Source organism: Molothrus aeneus, chromosome 14 (genome assembly GCF_037042795.1).
Source record: "Molothrus aeneus isolate 106 chromosome 14, BPBGC_Maene_1.0, whole genome shotgun sequence".
Classification (NCBI taxonomy): domain Eukaryota; kingdom Metazoa; phylum Chordata; class Aves; order Passeriformes; family Icteridae; genus Molothrus; species Molothrus aeneus.
This window is the reverse complement of record NC_089659.1, coordinates 13,157,752-13,163,210: the sequence shown is the minus strand read 5'-3', so window position 1 is coordinate 13,163,210 and position 5,459 is coordinate 13,157,752.

The window sequence follows — 5,459 nt, the reverse complement described above, 5'->3', positions numbered from 1 at the left end:
AAATCCCTTCAGTAAAAGCAGATTGGGATTTTTTTTTCCCCCTCAGCAGCTCAAGTGAGAGTTGGGAACAGAAGAAGAAACTGAACCAACACCAGGGAAAAATATTTGGCATTAGGCATTCTGGATCTGAGGAAGAACAGGAAAATTGTGCACAGACTACTTAGATTTTGATGAAACAGCCCTGCAGGAGAGCAGCTCCCTGCCAGGAGGGGTGACAGAGGCAAAAAGGGCTCTGGGTGCTGCACATTCCCTTTGCACCTCCCCGAAGCAAACCTGAGCTGGTCAGTGAAAAGTGCTCCCATTTGGGGGCTGGTCAGGCCCTTTTGGGGGCTGGTTTGGGAGGGGCTGGACCCTCCCCAAAGCTGCAGGTGCAGGTGGGTGCAGTGGGTGCTGCAGCAGAGGCAGGAGCAGCTCTGGCTGCAGGAAGGGTCACTCAGAACCCCTGGCTCCCTGCAGGGAGGATCCTGCCCTGCCAGTGTCCTTGGCAACCCAGAGCCACAAACACCCAGGGGCAGGAGCCAGGAGGGACAGAGGGCTTGGCCAAATATGAAACCTGGTAACTGGCTATAAATATTTACACTCTGGCCTCAGCTTTACTCGTTCTGCTGCATCAGAGGCTGGGCGGCCACGGAGCGCAGGTATTAACTGTGCTGCTCCAGGACTTCAGCAACACCATCAGCTCCACTCTGTGTCCTGAGCCAGATCCACTCCTGGGGAGAGCACTGGATGCTCCTTTTCCCAGCCTGAGGAGCCAGTGCATCCCTCTCTGCTGGGGGTGTATCCACAGCAGAAGTTCTGCCCCTGCTCCCGTGCCAGCCCAGCCAGCTCTGCACCCAGAACTGCTCCAGCACCAGCCTGGCCCCCGCTGGACTCTTCTCCCTGGAGCCATGGAATTCAGTCTTGCCAGCAGTGCTGAGGCCAAATGCCAGCTATGGAATCTCAAACTGAATATCTGTAAAGCCAGGATGATCCATTTTTTCCAGGGAGTTTTTTCTCTCAACGCTTGTCACGAGCACCATCAGTCTATTATCAGCTCTGTCATCAGAGCACAGAGTGCAGCTGAAGCAACAAGTCCCTGATGGAGCTGAGTTTAGGAATGTCACAGTGCCACAGGCCTGGCTTCTCTCTAGCAGGACAATAGCCCTGAACCCTCTTAGGCATCTCACCAGAAGTGAGGTATAATACAGCAAATATCTCAGCAGCAGAGCTCCAGCCCCTGCAGAGCAGAAAGCAATCACAAGGGAAATTTGTTTGCCTTTTGTAAAAATTTGGATATTTTTGTGTGAGCAGCAGACACAGGTCTGGGGTCCCAGCCTGTGCAGTTTCAGAACTGTCACCTGAGCTGGCCCATCAGAGGAATCCTTGATTTTGCACTTTGAGAAATGGACACCAATGCAAATAGTGACCTCAGACCACCACTCAGACATCATTTAACTAAACAGCTTTAGGATGGTCAGGGCTATTTCAAAGCTAAAAAATTAATGGCAGAGTACATGGAGCAGGGAAGAAATTTGCATTAAACCTGGCCCATCTGTCACTGAGATACACAGGCATTTCCAATTCTCTCTTATTGCAGATGTCAAAAGCTTCAGAACCTGTGAGAATTCACATAACATATCCAAAGCACCAGTGATTAATATTAACTACCTGAAAAAAGGGAAAAACAACCAATGCTGCATCTCTTGTTCTCTTTTCTCTTGTACCTGTGGGAATTCTAAGAGTGAGCTGTATCACAGAAGAGCAGATTCAGCCATTCATCATCAAAGGGTGCAGAGGAGACACTTCAAGGCACTGCAGGGACTGAGGATGCTGTGAGGATGTGGAGACCTGCTGTCCTTAGCTGGTTTTAAGGTCATTCCCCTGGAGCTACTCCCCAGAAAAGGTACATTTTGGTTCAGACCAGTACTGAGAGCAGGAAGGGCATGAGAAAAATCTTTGCTGCTGTCTCAGCTTAGGCACATTTACATTGCCAAGTGTTTCCATGCTCAGCCAGTTGGTGTTTTCCTATTCTCAAAGCATCCTTTGCCCTGCAGTGCCTGCCCTGCCCAGCACCCATGGGTAGGCTGGCATAACTGCCCTGCCTGCTGCAGGTGGAAGGGCTGGCATGCTGTACAGAACTGACAGCTTTAATTTATGCACATTTTTAATCTTTTTCCTCATTCTTGGGAGCTTATGCACACAGGAAAGGGAGCAATGTTCACACATATCCTTAAAAGTAGCCATGACCACACCATTGTGGAACATGCAGGCTTAGAGATTGCAGCCATATATGGGCTCCTTGGGGCTGGAGCATCCCTGGCACCCCTGGGGGGAGCACAGCTGGTGGAATTTCCTACTAAAGGACAATTAATAAAGACCCAATCCTTTTGTGTATACACATGTCTAAATATTGGACAACAGATCCAAGGCTTTGCTACCCCAGGATCCTGAACCTTTCAGGACTCCTGCACTCATTAACAGATTTGTAGCCTCTGACCCAGGTTCCAAGAGCAGGGACTGTGAGGGCTGGAGATAGGAAAAGCACCAAGAGGGGCTGTTTAAGGACTGCAAGTCCCAAAGGAACGTGCTCCAGAGCCCCTGGTCCCCAAACCTTGTTCTGAGAGCAGACCTCCAGCAGCACTGAGTGGCGACAGGCTGGAATTCTGCTTTCCCTGGCTGAGCTCTCCAGTCACAGCCTCATCCCCACACCTCACCTCTCCAGCACCCTGAGGCTTTGCTTTTCTTCTTCTCTGAGGTCCAGGAGCTTTCAGGGACGTCAGAGCCACTGTGCTGCTGTGGCACTCCCTGCTTGGCCATGGCAGGGACAGGGCACCAGGAGCCAGGGTGTCCCCAGGGCTGCCCCTGCCAGCAGGGTACAAATCAGCCCCTGGGGCTAAGGAGGCTGCAGGCACCAGGTGTGCTGGAAATGCCCTTGGGATGAATGAGACCCACATTGCTCCCAGCTGGGTGGGGAGGTGGGGAGCAGGGGGCACACACAGGGTTGGTGCTGGGCACAGAGAGCACACAAACACTCCCACTCCCTGGGTTCCCTCACTGGCCAGGCAGATTTTGTCAGGGTTGTCAGCAAGGACACCATTTCTCCATTTCCATATTACTTGCCTCATCTTTCAATTATTCTCCAATTACAGACACGTGTGGCCAAAAGAGGTTTTTGGGTTTTTTTTAATTTACTGCTGTGAGATTATATTTGGGCTCACTGGCATCTGAGAGGCCATCTCAGATGGCATCTCCACCTCACCAAGAAGTTCCCTCCACAAAACTCCCCACATCTGGTGAGAAACACTTTTGTGGAGTTGTGGCAAGAGAAAGTCCTCCTGCAACAGGGCAAGCAGCCATGATGACCAGAGATTGGCAGCAGATGTCAGCAAAGCCCAGTGCTGGGGATGGCCTGGTGCCCAGGTGGTGTGAGACACGGGGAGCTCCAGCAAAGGCTGCAGCTCATCTCTGACCAAAACTGCAGTCAGCTTGTGGCCTCTGGCCTTAAACTCCTCATTCTGAAAGCTTAGTAGGGAAAAAAATGGCCAAGAAGCATTTGGGCTTAAAGAGGAAAACAAGGCACAGGGGAGATGTCTGTGAGCACCTCCGTACTGCAGGGGTTTGCGAAGGTGGTGGCTCCTGCCAGGGGCTCAGGGTGTCAGAGCAGTGGTGCTGCAGCAGGGTCTCCTCTCCTTTGTGCTGACAAGGACTCAGCTGGATGGTGCCTGAGGGGTGGTGAGCCCACAGGGCATGGGAGGGTCCCTGGAGCTGGCTGGGCTGGGCTCTGCTGGCCCCGATCTGCAGGGACACAGCGGGGATGGACAATTGCTGTCCTTTCCAATATTGCCATCTAGAGGGCCCGGCAAGGACCAGAGCTCCTTGCAGACCATGATGAGATAAGGAAGAATCAAAACCTTGCTTTTAAAAAAATTTACTTCATATAAATGCAGCCCTAGCATGATGTGGAGATGCAGAGCCAAGGGTGCAGAACTGTTTGTGGCTTTACACACAGCAATTCAGGATTGCTCTGAACAGAGCTCTGTGATTTTTCTGAGGCTGTAGATACCCAGTGCTGGCCCATTTCCCAGCTCTTTACTGATCCCCACATGAAGATGGACAGATGGTACTGACTGAAAGCTGACCCTCATCAGCTCAAACTGATGCTCCCCCTAATAAAACAGGGACTCATCAGCAAATGACAGCTCTGTGACAGCCCTGCACCTGCCTGCAGGGGACATCCCCCATCCCAGACCATGCAGGAACTGCCTTGTCCCTGCTTGCTGTGCCCCTGAGCAGCACCTATCCAAAACATGGCTGATAGGAGATGCCAGCTCCTGGCACAGTGAGCCCATCCAGGGGGTGCCCAGCTGCAGCTGCCTGTGCTGGGGGGGCTGGACACAGTCCAGAGGATCCCAGCTACATTTTGGGTGCTGGGGATGCTGCTCAGCAATGGTGAGGGGCCTGAATTGCACCTTGTTTCAAGGAAACATTTGAAGGGGTCTGCTGCACTTCTTGGGAGGGTTTGGGAAGGTGAAGGGCTGCCAAAAGGCATTTGTTGAATTGCTAAATTCTATCCTTGTTTGCTTCAGTTACATGCCTGAGCTCAACCCCAGCTGGGCTGGACAGCACGGATCCAGGGGGATTAGTGGTGTTTATTCCAGCTGCCAGGATGTTGAGGTGGGAGTGCACAGCAGAATTAGCATCACTTCATAGCAAGAAAATAATATAACACCTTTGTCTCCTGTGCCAGTGCTGTGACATCCAGGAGCACAGGCCACGCCAGGCATTCCTCTCTCACTCACAGCTTGTGTGAGCTGCAGGCTCAGTTTTGGGACAGCCCAGCAGGACAGCTCAGGATCCACCACCCCACACAAAGGCCACAGTCCCTTTGGAAAGCAGCACAAAGTGTGGTAAATAATTATCAGTGTATGTGCCTGGTAAATAGGTGTACTGGCAGAGCTGTGGCAATGTGGTTTTGCACCATCCAAGGGATGAAAGCTGTCCTTTGCAAACCAAAGCCCTCAGAAAGAGGTTCCTGAAATTTCTGAGGTGCCCTCCATACTGAAGGGTTGTAAAGCATTTGAACAGCTTGCCAAATGGTGCAGGTGGGAGTCAGAGGGCATGGATGAGCCAGGATCCCAAGAGCCAGGATCCCAAGTGCAAATTCAGCAGTCCCAGGGATATAAAACCCTGGGAAAGCTCAGGGACTTTGATTTTGCAAACACCCCGAGGTGATGCCTCTGTGCAGGTCACTCCCTGCCCCAGGGCTGGGAGTGAGCAGCACAATCCCAGCTGGATTTGCTGCTCCTGGAGGAGCTTTTGGCAACCAGCATGGCTCTGCTCCCCAGCACTGCTCCTGCAGGAGTGTCCCAGGAGCTGGGCTGAAGGCTCAGGGCGCACCCTCCAGTCCTCGGGGTGCAGCATCCCTGGCTGCTGCCAAAGGCCATGAACAAACTGCTCTCAGAAGGTCAAGTGGCACGTGG